The sequence below is a fragment of the Girardinichthys multiradiatus genome, chromosome 13, assembly GCF_021462225.1.
Source record: "Girardinichthys multiradiatus isolate DD_20200921_A chromosome 13, DD_fGirMul_XY1, whole genome shotgun sequence".
Lineage (NCBI taxonomy): Eukaryota > Metazoa > Chordata > Actinopteri > Cyprinodontiformes > Goodeidae > Girardinichthys > Girardinichthys multiradiatus.
This window is the reverse complement of record NC_061806.1, coordinates 34,714,014-34,730,955: the sequence shown is the minus strand read 5'-3', so window position 1 is coordinate 34,730,955 and position 16,942 is coordinate 34,714,014. Positions and strand designations below refer to the sequence as shown.

Sequence of the window (16,942 nt, the reverse complement as noted above, 5' to 3'; positions counted from 1 at the left end):
TTTCCTTAGTTCTCCTTAATTACTGTAGAGGGATAACCGTTATCAATGCAATGACACAGGTTTCTGTAGTAAGACTTTATCAATCAGATTTTATCAATCTATTCCATAAATGCATAAATGCATTTATTTTTTGTTAATGTCCAGTCTTGGAACTCCTGCTAAAGCAGTGTAATACATTTAATTTAAATTAAGATTATTGCAGTAGTATGATCCCATGCAAACAGAAACACTTCTCACAGAAAAAGATGAAGTTGCTGTTAATGATACTTGTAACAATTTCAATAAAATAAATGTAATTGAAGTAGCTCTTTTGTAATTAACTTAATAATTATTGACCTAATGAGAAAGTGTCTAAAACAACTGAAATGGACTAAGAGTTCACCTTTTTACCATGCACAATGAGGACTGTTAGAGAGGTAAAGACATCCCTGAAGATCACTGCAGCAAAGAATGACACATTGGGGTATCCAAGGCATTATAACTACTTCAAGCTTTTTGTACACATTTTTACCAGCAGGGTACATTGTTGTGTGTTCAAACATGCATAATTACGAGCAACTAACAAACCATAAATACACCGACATACCAACCACAATTATGACCAAAGATCCACAAACAAATACTAATGAACTAATGAACTAACCAAAATTATAACCAACCTACCACAAACAAATATTCCCTGCCAACTAACCAATAAACTTACTAATTAACTAACCTCTAGAAAACATTACCAACCAACCAACAAGCCAGGCCCATTTATTTCTCACAACCAGCCATAATTATTACCAATCAACAAGCCACAGTTATTACAGAATAACCTGCCACGATTTACCTTAATCTCCCTATCAACCAGTCAAACAACTAGAAATATTACCAATAGATTGGTTTTAATTGTAATATTTAGGAAGTTTTTTTTAAATGAATAACACTCTGTATAAATAAAATGAACCATCTTTGTGTTGCTATGGCATAATATAGGAGTTCTGTTTTTGTCTGTTGAGAGGAAGCAGAAAAAAACACAATTCTGGTTGAGGTTCTGGTTTCATTTCTTACTTTATTTTTAAAACTTACTTACTTAAAAACTTACTTAAAACTTACTTAATTCATATGTTGAAATATAGACATTTAATTGTCATCTTCATATTTTGCTTCTGTTTTGTCTGGAAGGTGCTAATCTGATTTCTAGCTTTAGACAGTCTCAACGTTAAATTTCTTTTTGGACTCCCTGAGAGCACAGAGGGCTCCAACCAACTGGAGAGTGAGTAGGAAACTGTGTGTGTGTTTCTGGGTATTTGTGATGTCTGCAGAAAAAAATAAATAAATGGAGACAAATTGATCTGGTCCCAACTCAGCTGTTTTGTGAATTTCATTATGAATAGACAAAGTGTGTTGCTGCGGGCTGTTAATGAACCAACCTGGCTTACTCTGAGCTCACGTGTCAGAAATGCACAGCAGGGGCTGCTGGGTAATGGTGTGTGGAGGTTCCACGTGTCAGCTATGATTTAAATGAAAAGTTTACAACAATTCTGTGCCACACAGGTAGTTTAAGGAGTAATGGTGCGTGAAAAATATCCTGTTGTATCCCCTCCTGTGTGGGTTTTGTTTTATATACTGGTACTTTGTATAGAATATTAATAAAACATACCTGAATCATAAATAATTAGTATGAAAACAGACAACCTTTTGAAGGTCATGAGTTGAGATCTAACCTAAAAAAGGTAATGAGCAGCTGACGTTTTGGGACCGAATACAAGCACCAACTAAAGTTGTCCCTGTTTATCAAGTTTCTTCTGGGTTTTTACATCACTACTTTTTGACTCAGATAGCTGTAGTGCTATGAAAAAGTATTTGCCCCCCTACAGATATCTTTTGTTTTTGCTTTTTTGTCACTCTTACATGTTTCAGAAGAAGCAGAATTCGTGTTTCCTTCTATTATGTCATGTTTTTGAGATCCTTAAGTGGCGAAACACTGCCAGAGCATCACACTACAACTACCACCATGTGTCACATATAATGGAAACCTTTGCACAAAGTTCCACTTTTGTCTAGTTAGTCAACACTTTATTTTCCGGAAATTTGAGGGGGCCTTTCTGTTCTTTGTGGTCAATATTAGTTGTCACCTTAGAACCCATGGATGCCATGTTGCCTAGTCTCTGTCTAGCTGTTGAATTAAGATCTCAGACCATAACTGTGGCAAGTGAGGCCTGCAGTGCTTACTTAGATGTTGTTCTAGGTGCTTTGTGACCTTCTGAATGAGTTGTTGATGCACGTTTGTTGTATTGTATGTCTACTCTTCTACGAAGGTTCACCACTATTTAATATTGGCTCAATTTGTGGATAATGATTGTTTTTAACTCTGTTTTAACTCCCTTGTGATATTCACTGTGGTTCACCAGACTCCCAAATTCTTAGAAACGGCTGTGTAACCCTCTCAAACTAAAAGATGTCAATGACTTTGTTTCTTACCTGTTCTTGATTTTCTTTAGGTCAGAGCATTTGTTCCTTTTTAAGATATTTTAGCCTACTTCATGCTGTCAGACATGTTCTATTTACGGTATTTCTTTATTCTACTGGTCTAACAGTATTTAGGCCAGGGTGTAAGTAGGTCAAATTCAAATCAACTTTCAAATAAATTATTTTTAACAAGGCAGGGGGATTATGTTTTCTCATGGGGCCAGGTTGGTTTGGATAACGTCTTTGTCTTAATAAATAAAACCGTCTCTTGACAACTTGGTTTTTTATATTTTATCTAATATTAAAATTTGTGTCACCTGAACTTTGATACTGAAAAAAACAAGCTAAAACAGTAGGGAAGGGAAGGGTAAAAATACTTTTTCACAGGGCTGTAAGTTTTATATATTTATTTATAGGATTTAATGAATGGGGATAAAGTGTTTCTCAGTTGTTTCTTTGGCTCTCACTAACTGACTGCAATGTGATTTATTATTTTTTTTGTTCTGAGCAGAAATGATCTATAAATTTCTTGTTGTCTTACAAGGCAGCTAATTACAGCTGAGATCCATAGTGAGACATGCACTTCATAGCAACAAACACAGTGAAATATTATGCAAGATGTGTAAAAATTGTGAGATAAAAACTGAATGTAAAATGATGAAGTGAGGCACATTTGTCATTCCCTCATCTCCATTTATTTAATCTGAGCATCACTGCTTCCAAACAGCTGCCCATTCAGATTCATATTACTACATTTTAGTGGTGGTCAATTCCACTTTATCTGTAATATTATAGCTCTGAAAGCTCTGTTAACAGTAGTAGACTGAACACCCCCAACTTTGTGAACTGAGCTTGAGGCCTGATTCCTAAGCAACAAAGGCTTCTCACTTAGGTGGCTTAATTTTTTTCCCTCAGCTTAAAGTGTTCCTTTGGCGCATAAAGTCTATATCTGGAATATATAAAAGACACGAACCAGTCATCTCTCTGTTTCAAAGTATGTATTGAGGTAAAGAGCACCATCTGAGCCTGTTAAGCTTGGATAGAATATCTGTTTAGAGTCAATCCACTTGATTATTTTATATGTTTGTTTCAGAACACCAAAAATAGCAAATTTAGACTGTTATTAGAGAGCTATTCTTTCAATAAGCCTGGAGCTTAATACTCACAAGTTACTCCTTCAAACTCCTCTATGAAAATATACAAACAGACAGGTAAAACACAGTTAGAAAATTTGTTTTAAGTTTTTTACGTCAGGACAGCAGATTGAGATTTAGTCCTAAAGTTCTGATCATAGGACAATTGGAGAGTTATCGCTCAATATTGCTGCAGTAATAAACTCCCCTCTTCAGTCTTTGAAGGCAGAGTACTTATCTTAAATCATAAAGGTAAGTTTCTCCAGAGCTAAGGAATTGGGTAACATAGACAGCCAGGCTTTCAAATGTGCTCTGGTAATGTATTACCATGATTTAAACTGTATTTTGCCTGTAACATCAATTCAAATTCAATTCAAAGATACAGGTCCTTCTCAAAATATTAGTATATTGTGATAAAGTTAATTATTTTCCATAATGTCATGATGAAAATTTAACATTCATATATTTTAGATTCATTGCACACTAACTGAAATATTTCAGGTCTTTTATTGTCTTAATACGGATGATTTTGGCATACAGCTCATGAAAACCCAAAATTCCTATCTCACAAAATTAGCATATCATTAAAAGGGTCTCTAAACGAGCTATGAACCTAATCATCTGAATCAACGAGTTAACTCTAAACACATGCAAAAGATTCCTGAGGCCTTTAAAACTCCCAGCCTGGTTCATCACTCAAAACCCCAATCATGGGTAAGACTGCCGACCTGACTGCTGTCCAGAAGGCCACTATTGACACCCTCAAGCAAGAGGGTAAGACACAGAAAGAAATTTCTGAACGAATAGGCAGTTCCCAGAGTGCTGTATCAAGGCACCTCAGTGGGAAGTCTGTGAGAAGGAAAAAGTGTGGCAGAAAACGCTGCACAACGAGAAGAGGTGACCGGACCCTGAGGAAGATTGTGGAGAAGGGCCAATTCCAGACCTTGGGGGACCTGCGGAAGCAGTGGACTGAGTCTGGAGTAGAAACATCCAGAGCCACCGTGCACAGGCGTGTGCAGGAAATGGGCTACAGGTGCCGCATTCCCCAGGTCAAGCCACTTTTGAACCAGAAACAGCGGCAGAAGCGCCTGACCTGGGCTACAGAGAAGCAGCACTGGACTGTTGCTCAGTGGTCCAAAGTACTTTTTTCAGATGAAAGCAAATTCTGCATGTCATTCGGAAATCAAGGTGCCAGAGTCTGGAGGAAGACTGGGGAGAAGGAAATGCCAAAATGCCAGAAGTCCAGTGTCAAGTACCCACAGTCAGTGATGGTCTGGGGTGCCGTGTCAGCTGCTGGTGTTGGTCCACTGTGTTTTATCAAGGGCAGGGTCAATGCAGCTAGCTATCAGGAGATTTTGGAGCACTTCATGCTTCCATCTGCTGAAAAGCTTTATGGGGATGAAGATTTCATTTTTCAGCACGACCTGGCACCTGCTCACAGTGCCAAAACCACTGGTAAATGGTTTACTGACCATGGTATCACTGTGCTCAATTGGCCTGCCAACTCTCCTGACCTGAACCCCATAGAGAATCTGTGGGATATTGTGAAGAGAACGTTGAGAGACTCAAGACCCAACACTCTGGATGAGCTAAAGGTCGCTATCGAAGCATCCTGGGCCTCCATAAGACCTCAGCAGTGCCACAGGCTGATTGCCTCCATGCCACGCCGCATTGAAGCAGTCATTTCTGCAAAAGGATTCCCGACTAAGTATTGAGTGCATAACTGTACATGATCATTTGAAGGTTGATGTTTTTTGTATTAAAAACACTTTTCTTTTATTGGTCGGATGAAATATGCTAATTTTGTGAGATAGGAATTTTGAGTTTTCATGAGCTGTATGCCAAAATCATCCGTATTAAGACAATAAAAGACCTGAAATATTTCAGTTAGTGTGCAATGAATCTAAAATATATGAATGTTAAATTTTCATCATGACATTATGGAAAATAATGAACCTTATCACAATATGCTAATATTTTGAGAAGGACCTGTACTTTATTGATCCCTGAGGGGAAATTAGAAACATGCAATATATTGTGGGTTTTAGGTCTCACCGACCAGTTTTGTATTTTCATTATAATGCAGTCTGCCACTGACACATTTTAGTCAGAGTTAAATGATAGTGACGGTTCATATTTGTCGCAGCCATGAGCACAAATCAGTCCAGCACCTTCATCTTCTGTGTCTGTTCAGATCAAAACTTGATATTCCACTGAGCTGTATTCTGATATGTGCTTGTCCCAGTTCTCAGGAAACGCTGCATCAATCCTACTGTGTTTCAGGGTGAAGGTAAAAAAAAGCACTGATTTTACTTTTGGCACCCTCTCTTCTTTTCCTCTGCAGATTTTTAAACAAACGGGTATAATCAGGATTGAAACGGCCTTTCCTTCTTGGTTTTGGAAGTGTCTCGCTCTGTAACTGGTTCTGCTCTGAAGCTGCTTGTGCTTGACAGTCCCAGATTCAAGGTAAGACGTTTTTCCTAATCATAATGTGTGTGTTTAACATGATTTGATCACATAAGATGTTAATTTATTGATCAAATGTGTAAACCTTGTTGACGCTGTAGCAAGGATGTTCATTAAGGTAAGGTGTTCTAAATGGTAGATAAAGTGACTGATGGTGTTTGATAGTGTTTGCCATTATAATTGTGTATTTGGCTTACAATAATACTTAATTGAGTTTTAAGAAGACCTGCATTCAAGCATGGATTAAAAATTGCTACACATACTGAGGGCAAATAGCGAAAACTTAAAACAAGAACTAATTGAATAGAAGGTAAATACAGAAAAAAACTGTTCATTTATGTATCTGCTCTGATTGTCTGATAAATGCTGGTTGTCTCTTTTTCCACTTTAAACCAGTTGTTTGTGCTTAGTCTTAGTTCTTGCACAGGAATTTCATTGTTTTAAAGACCCTTTTGGACTAGACAGGACAATATTGCACACAATGGTTATGAGTAACATCTCTGCAATTCTATTAATTCTTCTTTTTTTCTTCTTTTAATTCTTTTAAATATACATCATTGAATTTCTTTAGTATCAGATTCATCTTACTAAATTCGATCCAAGAAAAACAATTTGGTGTAAGAGAGAGACATGTTGCCTCATTGTGAAATGTCCACAAGCCTGTTTGCATTGAATCCTGCTTTGTGTGATTTAATATAATCTACAGGATCTTTGTGTGTGTGTGTGTGTGTGTTGCTTGAGTTGGAGTGGTTCCAGTTTATCTCGAAGCACTACAGAGATCCCATGGGAAAAGTGAAGGTTAAAGACCTGCTTGAACTTGTAAAAACACACACACACACACACACACACACACACACACACACACACACAGATTTCAGATAGTTCTGGAATACAAGATAAAGACTGTATGCAGTGATGTATAAAATAGTGTACTCAAAGTGTACTCAAACCTAGATGAGAGTTGGTACATTTTCTGCATTTCATAGGGGCTCAGTGTCCTTAATTAACATCAAGGGAGCCTTAAGGAGTCAGATTTAGTTTGTTGCAAGTTAAAAGGCAGAGAAAATCAAACTTTGAAGAAATGTGGGGCACATATGTGAAAAGTAAGGATATATTATTATATAATTGTTTAGAGGTCGTGACTTTGGGAAAAACATAACTGAAAAGGTTTTATCAACACTGTTTTTGTAGATATATCAGATTAAAAACAAATTAAAAGAACAGCAAGCAATATTTCCTCTAGGATGTCGGTGTTGGGGCAGGGGGCTTGGGGTTGACGAGAGGCAGTCGTCGATGGGGGATTGTCGGTGGGGTACTATCGAACACATATGGAATTATGTAGTAATGTAGGGGGATTTTTTTTCACCTCCGACAGCCAAGCCAGGTCAAAACCTTTTATTCTGCCGTGATTGGACTTTAGTTGCGTGTCAGGTGCAGGGCATGAAACACTTGGACTATCTTGTGTACTTGTACGTTCGCCGTATGTACCAGGAGTAGGAGCGTTAACCCTATTTCTATTCGCAGGAGAAGAAATGCTCCCATGTAAATGAAATTTCTGCGCTTTTTAAAAAATGCAAATATCCTTGCCTGCTTTCCAGGTTTAAGCAGCATGTTTTTCTGTGCGTTCTCTGTCTGCTGTTGGGAGCATGTGTTCACCAGCGTGCGAGCACACTCAGCGTGTCAGCTTTGGTTTCATCTAACTTTTGTCAAGTTTGGCCATAGAAAGTTGAGTAGTGACGACGCAAGGGCAGAAATCACTCGGGACGATCTAATAAAATGAATTACATTAACTATGAAAACGTACTATTACGACATGCTGTGATCCTTCTGGGGGAGCGGGCAGTCTTGTTGGCAGGGCGGGGTGCCCCCTTGGATAATGGTAGGGGCAACACTGAGCAAGGTATCATCTGTCAGTGAAAAAATAATTGTTCCATTTACTGCTGTCAGTTATTTTCTTCTCAGTGATGTCTTCATGGTTGTATCTTAACATTATTCTGCAAGTTAATGCAAAAATTTCAATTTACATGATGGAAGTAGATGTTGGTGGACAGGTAAAGCTGTGCTGAAAGTTTTTCATAAAACAAGTGAGCAAGTTTAGAAAGATAACATAACAGGTTTTCACGTGATAAATTGCCTGGTACCTCTGTTTCATGTACTTCCTTCGAAAAAGATTCAACAGAATACTTATTAGGATGAAAGCTGTTAGAGCTACTGTTATGCCATCTGTGGAGGTCTATTGTTAACGCCTGTCTTGTTTTTTTTAATCTTTCTTTGGACCAGTGGTACTAAGAAAATATGGTATATTTATATAAAGCATGCATATTTTGGAAATGATTTTTAGCCTTCTGCTCATGGAATTTGAACACTGTTTTAATGTGACATTATTTGTCCTTAGTTGAGACTTTGTGGAAAGCTTTGGACTTTTGGGTGGAGAGATGTTGGTGAAACTACTCTTAAGACCAAATCCATATTATTATAATAATAATAATACATTTTATTGATAATGCGCTTTACATCAGTTCACCGATCTCCAAGTGCTACAATTAAGTCTATAAAAAATTAAGTAGAATTCAATAAAAAGAATAAAATCAAACAATTAAAATACAGTTAGTTTTAAAATCTTTTGAACAGCAGGGTCTTTAGTCTGTGGTACCCTGAGGTGTTCTGGAAGTGCATTCCTAAGGCGAGGTGCAGTTGTGCCTCTCAGTCTTATTTACTGTTGGTCAATGGAGAAGTCTGCTCATACCGAGTCTGCTAGCACTCAGTATATGTATGATTACTACCCAAATTTTTGTGAGTGTGCCAACTGTGCACATCCACGCCACCAATAATACTCCCATACAAAGACTTTGATCAAACACAGATTCTGTCACCAAGTCAAATCTTGAGCAGAAGAAGAAATACAACAACAACAAAGCTTGTTTTTCAGAAAAGCAATGTGAGATAATTTCTTGATTACCCAATTTGGAGAAATATATTTCTCAGGAACCACAACGATACAAGAACCACTTTGATATTGTGAAGATTCACTTTATTTTTCTTTTTTCAGTTCTTGTTTTTTTCTGAGTATAGTGTATAAACTAGTGCATTATTGCCCCCTATGAGGCTGTAGTTCAAACTGTGTGTCTCTGAGTGGAATGCTGCAGTTCAGCAGATTCATAAAGGGAACAAAAAATGGGCTTCCAAGTGGCTTACGTTCAAACACTGAGAGCTACAGAAAAGCCTTAAGGCAGTGGTCCTTAAGGGCCCCTCTAAGGGGGCTGATATGATGACAGAGGGTGTGATGTCCTTCCTAATATTTGTTTACTCAGTGTTTTTCACTTTTATTTTTGCAAGCAAAAGTGATGTTTTGTCTTCCAATATTTTTACCCAGGCTTGTTTCTGCATTACACAATTAACATTTATTTCTCTAATGGCTGGCTCAGCCTGACAAAAAGGCACTATCAGAAGAAAGGTCCTAATCAAGATTTTCTGTCACAGAATAACGTAATCTTGGACCACATAGTAAGCTGGAGAGTCTTCATTAGTTGCACAAAGGTGCAAAATACACAAAATTTTCACATTTTAATGAATAAAATCAATAGGACAGTTCTAGTCATATAGTTACTGTGGAACCTGCATATTTCTGATGTCTCTTGACTTTGCTTCTCTGCATAATCAACTGCTGCACTGCACACTTTTGAATAAACAACACATGATGGTTTCCAGATAATATGTCTTGCAGGAGGCCCATCGTGGTTATACTGCGACTTGGCTGGTGTGAAACAGAAGCCTTATGTCACTGTAGTTTAGTTAAAAAAATGTTTGATAACTCCATCCTTCATATACTTAACAGCAATAATCCTTTGGTCTTGATTATGATTTATATTTTTTTTTCAGTAACTTGATATAAGTTCAGTTATCACACATATTTTTGTATTTAAACCTTGCTTGTGTGAACTTACATTTTTGAAAATGGCAACATTTACCTTAATAGGTTTTCTGATATGACTAAAATATGTTAATATTTTATACATTTTTTTAAATTTTTAAAAAGTTACACCACAGGTGCTATGTACATATGTAGGTAGTTTAGTAAAACAAATGTTTGCCTCTTAATGATCCCAGAAATTTCCTTTTTAGGAAGTGATGTCTCCTTTGTGTGTGTGGTGAAACGGGAATGATGCAACTCTGTGTGCTCTCTCCTCCTAACATTTAGCTTGACAGGAGCCATCATCACAGTGACTTTCTTTCTATTTTTACTTCAGTTTGTCAAACTCCAACTGGGAGCATCTTTGATATATGCCTCCAACTCAGACACTGTCAATTTAATGTGTTTGTTGTTTTAGTTTTTTGTCTTTTTCTGTACAGTGACAGAAAAGGCTGAGGTTGAAACTGATTTGACATCATAAAACTTTTTTCTTTCATCACTTGATCTTGTAAGCAGGTTATTCATTTTGCTTATAGAAATAACAGAGATCTTCATTTAGATGTCTTTGTGCACTTTTTTGTTGTTAAACAGATCTACTATGGCCTGAATAACTAATACATTACACCAGCCTTCTAAAGGAAATTATACTTTAGGTTTATGAATATTATAGAGCTCACTAAGGTAAATCTTAGTTAGTAAAATTGTATTGTAAAAGAAAAATTTTACCAAAGCCTAAACAATAAAAAAAAAAATGTATAACATCAAAAGCAAAGGAAAATAAAAAATCTAAAATTTTTAGTGGATTAAGAATGAATACTTTAAATATGTAAACTGTGCCATAGATTTGGAGCCACCAATGAAAAGACAATTGTTTCTGCTTTTGAATGTATATATGTAATGTACTTATAGTATGAGCTTAAGGTAAGAAGGTTTAATGGAAACTTATGTGATCAAATTAATAAAGAAGTCCTCTAAATAATTTTGAAGTTCTTTCATCTTCGAAAAGATGTTTCGGATTGTCCGTGTAAGAAAAACTTGCATTAAAAAAACAATAACAACAACAACAAACCAACGGTCTGTTTCAATGTGATGGTTTGCCTTTATTTATTTTTAGCTTTTTTATGTTTGTCAACCAAAAATACATACTATGTGATTTACAGTTGAATAATTTCCCTCTCCATCTTTTAAAATCTGAATTGGAATGCACCTTGCATGTTGCTAATAATATCAAATTGGCCTTGTACATGTGTTTGCACCAAAACATGTTTTATTTGTTACATTAACAATGCAACAGCAAAATTTCTACATGTTCATGAATCATCATGTACTTACTTACATTGTATTTTTAAATTGTAGAAACCTAAAAATATATTAATTATTGGCTAATCAGATAATAATTACCTAAAGAACACTTTTTGTTCAATTTACTTACCAGTTGAGAGAGATATTGGTTTTGGAAAAGCTTTCCAATTTTTCTGGCTGACCCTCTTGGTTCCAATAACACTGACAGAACTTTTTCCTGCCAAATTTTGTTTTTATTGACAGTCGAGTTTCACTTTCTGTGCTGCCAAATAAAAGCACCAGATCGAACCAAATGACCAAATGCCGCTTTGGTTTTTTTCCTCCTCCTTCTCCTCCTGTCCTGCTTTGATAAGATGGAGGATCAGATGCCAAAAAGCACCTTTTTCTGAGAGGCCATGTTTCAACAAACACCCCTAAAATTACTAATGCAATCAGCTTCACACTAACTCCTACAAGCTTTGAGAGGCTTTTTCTTTTGATAAAAGTTGGCATTTATATTTTGTACTGGATAAAGCATTTAAAAGAAAACTTACATAATTAGAGTAATTAAAAATCATTAAAAGTCAAGTATTGATTGTATGTAGTGGTAGAACTATCAATAACCACATTCTTAGTTAATGAAACACTGAACATGGCTAATAGCTGGACACGGCCATACAGAAACCAATCCCATCTTTGCTGATCAACGTGAATACAAATTGCTTTCAGTGTTTCTCAAAGTGAACTCTGTGTTGCAAACTGCTATCTAGTTGTTGTCAGGGTGTAACCGTGGTAAAGTGTAAGCGGCTATCAGGATCCTCCAATATGGAGGTGCTTTAAGCATGACGACCTACTGCATCTATGTTTGAGACTCTTATTTTTAAACTAGCCAGGAAGTAATATTTGAGCTGCTGACAAACTGGTTGAGATTTATTTAATCTTTATTTTATTTTTAAAATGAAAATAACGTAAAAGTAACATTTTTATCGACATCGCCTAATCAAGCTATGACTGGAATATTGCACACTTATTATGGATTTTGTGAAATGCACCTTATGGTATGCAAAGAAGGGGAAACCAGATGGCAAAAAGTTCTTAATAAAATCATAGAAATCTTTTCAAAAACAGATAAAAGAAAAAAGTTAGACAGAAAGGCTTTTTTATTTTTGGATTTAAAAAGTGCCTGATCATTGACTTGAGTGTAGATCCAGAGGGAGCTAGTTCCAGAGTCTGGGTGCAGCAACTGAGAAGGCCAGGTCAGCCCAATGTTTATTTTTAGTTCTGGGGACATTCAAGAAGAACTAGGACGATGACCTTTAGGGATCTAACACCCATGCAGTAACTCAGTCAGTCAGTCATTTCTACCGCTTATTCCATAGTGGGTCGCGGGGGAGCTGGTGCCTATCTCCAGCAGTCTATGGGCGAGAGGCGGGGTTCACCCTGGACAGGTCGTCAGACCATCGCAGGGCAACACACAAATAACCACGCACACACTCATTCATACACCTAAGGGCAATTTAGTTACCAATTAACCTAACAGGCATGTCTTTGGAGTGTGGGAGGAAGCCGGAGTACCCGGTGAGAACCCACGCATGCAAGCATGCAAACTTCATGCAGAAAGACCCCAGGCCAGGAATCGAACCCAGGACCTTCTTGCTGCAAGGCAACAGTGCTACCAACTGCGCCACCGAGCAGTAACTCAATTAATCGAAAATGTAGGATGGGGCCAGACCATTAAGTGCTTTAAAGCAAACAATACAATTTTAACATCCATTCTAACATGAACAGACAGCCAGGGGAGGAAGGATACAATTATCTTGTGTCTTTACATGTAATAGTGTACAGGTCCTTCTCAAAATATTAGCATATTGTGATAAAGTTAATTATTTTCCATAATGTCATGATGAAAATTTAACATTCATATATTTTAGATTCATTGCACACTAACTGAAATATTTCAGGTCTTTTATTGTCTTAATACGGAGGATTTTGGCATACAGCTCATGAAAACCCAAAATTCCTATCTCACAAAATTAGCATATCATTAAAAGGGTCTCTAAATGAGGTATGAACCTAATCATCTGAATCAACGAGTTAACTCTAAACACCTGCAAAAGATTCCCGAGGCCTTTAAAACTCCCAGCCTGGTTCATCACTCAAAACCTCAATCACGGGTAAGACTGCCGACCTGACTGCTGTCCAGAAGGCCACTATTGACACCCTCAAGCAAGAGGGTAAGACATAGAAAGCAGCACTGGACTGTTGCTCAGTGGTCCAAAGTACTTTTTTCGGATGAAAGCAAATTCTGCATGTCATTCGGAAATCAAGGTGCCAGAGTCTGGAGGAAGACTGGGGAGAAGGAAATGCCAAAATGCCAGAAGTCCAGTGTCAAGTACCCACAGTCAGTGATGGTCTGGGGTGCCGTGTCAGCTGCTGGTGTTGGTCCACTGTGTTTTATCAAGGGCAGGGTCAATGCAGCTAGCTATCAGGAGATTTTGGAGCACTTCATGCTTCCATCTGCTGAAAAGCTTTATGGAGATGAAGATATCATTTTTCAGCACGACCTGGCACCTGCTCACAGTGCCAAAACCACTGGTAAATGGTTTACTGACCATGGTATCACTGTGCTCAATTGGCATGAACCCCATAGAGAATCTGTGGGATATTGTGAAGAGAACGTTGAGAGACTCAAGACCCAACACTCTGGATGAGCTAAAGGCCGCTATCGAAGCATCCTGGGCCTCCATAAGACCTCAGCAGTGCCACAGGCTGATTGCCTCCATGCCACGCCACATTGAAGCAGTCATTTCTGCCAAAGGATTCCCGACCAAGTATTGAGTGCATAACTGTACATGATTATTTGAAGGTTGACGTTTTTTGTATTAAAAACACTTTTCTTTTATTGGTCGGATGAAATATGCTAATTTTGTGAGATAGGAATTTTGGGTTTTCATGAGCTGTATGCCACAATCATCCGTATTAAGACAATAAAAGACCTGAAATATTTCAGTTAGTGTGCAATGAATCTAAAATATATGAATGTTAAATTTTCATCATGACATTATGGAAAATAATTAACTTTATCACAATATGCTAATATTTTGAGAAGGACCTGTATAAGGAGAGTAGAAGCAGAATACATCATATCAGGTGTGTACATAGTTGCTACTTGAGGCAAGACTAATTCAGGCTAGGATTAATTATAAGGTTATTGTATTTGCACTGTATTTTGTTCTTATTTATTTTTAAACAATTAGTATGTTAAACATATGAGTAACCACCTTTTGTGTAGGGAGATACACAAATAAATATGTAAATAAGCCTACTTGAAGTACAAAAAAAGGTGTTGTCTGGGTGTTTAAAAAAGCCCTCTTTAAAAAAATTGTGGCTACACATTAAATTCACCCCAAACATTTGAAACATAGAGGGCCCCCTCTGGCCTCTTCCACCTGTTCCTCTCCCTGATCGGGGATTAAGAGCAGGAGGGATTATCTGATCTCTGTCCTTATGATGGCCTGAGTCACCCCAGTGCAGAATGAATCCCCCCCAACCCCAACACACAGAGCAGAAACATGGTAAACTAGCAACAATCTTAGTGTTGTAGCATTCAACTCTACTTTTAAGTACTGATACGTCCAGACCACAGGGTCAGAGTGTGCATGCTGCACTGTGAAAAATGTGCCTGTAAACGGAAATACTGGTGAAACAGAAATACTTCTCAGCACCTCACCATTAACCCGAGAGCTGATTCAGATGACTGGGCTCAGTATCCCCTACCTCATGTTGTTCCTCTGCTGTCAAGTAGCTAAAAAAACATCCTGTTAGTTTGACTCAAGGGACCACCCATGTGTAATCACACTATTAACCAGACTGCAGCATCCAGAATAAGGGGAATGCTGCTTTGGTTACATTGGAAAAACCAAAACATGAACAAGACACTTTTATTTTTTAATAATGAAAAATATTTGTTTGCATCACAATGGTAATGTGATGTGGGTCATATGTATAAAGATACGTGTTAGAAATAATCTGTTTATACAAAATTAAATTCAGTTAGGACTATATTTTGTTTTGTGCATTAGGTTTTTCACTTTTTGTTCAATGTTTACTTTTGAATTATAAGGGCAAATCCTTATTAAGGTTTTTATAATGCTGGGCTTTTCCTCTGTCATAATTGGGTTGTGTGAATGGCAGCACAGAAGGTGGAGGACAGTGATGGAATCCTTATCTAAGATTTCACAGTCATAAAACAACTTACTTTGGACATGGTTCCTTTCTGTGACTTTAAATGGCTGAAGGGGTTAATCTAATTGCCCAAGTGTGTGTCTGTCTTTGTTTGTTGGTGTGTGACCTTGGCCAGTTGGTGTTGTTCGGGTGGGGCCTCATGTCGGTCTTAGATTAAACACAATAAGATTCAACCTCCTCCTGCTCCTCCCTTGTTTCCCTCCAGTGTCTAATCCCCTCTGAAAAAGGCTCTAATACCCTCTGAACCCTCTCTACAAACACCTATGAAATGACTTTGAATGTTTCCATACGCAGCTCTAATGCATGTCCATTGGCATGTTGAAGTCTTGTCTGCTTAAAACCTCCTCTGCTGTTTGTGTCAAATCCTTTTTAAAAAGGGCTTCAGCAGGGTTGATATGGAATTGCTGTAATAACGTTAAGCTGCATTAGGGGTACTGGTACCAAGAGGTTGCGTTATGTTGACGAGATGGTAGTTAAAAATCATTATCATGCCTGCATGAAAACCCAATTTACTCCTCCATATCATCACAGTAATGATTCAGCTCCAGTGTGACATGTTTTAGTCATTCGTCAAAAAGCAAAAATAGGTAGTAGGTTCTTAGATTAGGTATTAGATTAGGTATTAGATTTTATGGTTACTTTCATAAAAACAAAAACATAATGATAAAATATGTTGGGATTGTGATTATTGATGAATTAATATTTATCAATAATTATAATTGAAAATCATAATTTGACAAAATTGATTTCTTAACCAAAAATCCTTATTTATTAATCAAAATCAGAGATGTCCTCTGGGATTGTAATTGTGGCTCAAAGCCCTTGATAATTACAATTATTAAATTCTCAGTAATAGTTGATAACTATTACTAGATGTCACTGTTTAATCAACCGTTTCTGCCAAAACATGGGGAACTTTGACCTTATTTTGACTGACAAATCACTCTTGCACAAAATAAACACAAACGCTTTCTCTTTATCTACGTGAATATTTATTAAATCAACAGCCCTGATACAATTCGCTCTTCCGATTCAATAATCTTCACCTAACATGCAAAGTGGTACACCGAAAGGGTAAAATATCTAACTAAACAAAATAAAAACAGCAAGAAGTGTGTATGAGATCAAACCAGCAGTTATGGAAAAATTACAAGAGGAATATGGTGTTGAACGAAGCTTTGGGAGCACCCCTCCCAAAGTGTAGCTCAGGGGGACACAGGCCATCATAAAACTTCCCCCAACACTTGGGGGTCCGCGCACACAAAAGTTGTCAAACGTTTGCCGGCAACTAAAAAGCAGTAAAGTTGACGACAAAGAAAATGGTGAATTTCACCATGAAGTTATTATAGCAGTTCAGTTTTACCGCGCACCTGCACCAGGTGTCACACAGTCAAGACACACTTGCGAGACTTGGCGGCCTCTGAAAATCAACAACTATCAAAGTTTCAATAAA

General features: G+C 37.3%; 1 protein-coding gene across 3 annotated transcripts in view; it reads left to right on the top strand.

The window, feature by feature from the left end:
- Window positions 1-16,942, top strand: part of LOC124879129 (semaphorin-6D-like) — a 227,913-nt gene that overhangs the window by 37,474 nt on the left and 173,497 nt on the right. For 2 of the 3 annotated variants that reach the window (XM_047383470.1, XM_047383468.1), the window contains exon 2: window positions 5,932-6,053. The exons of the other annotated variant lie outside the window; for it this stretch is intronic. The gene's annotated coding sequence lies outside the window, so the exon portion shown is untranslated. The remainder of the gene's footprint in view (window positions 1-5,931; window positions 6,054-16,942) is intronic. 3 annotated transcript variants of the gene reach the window in all.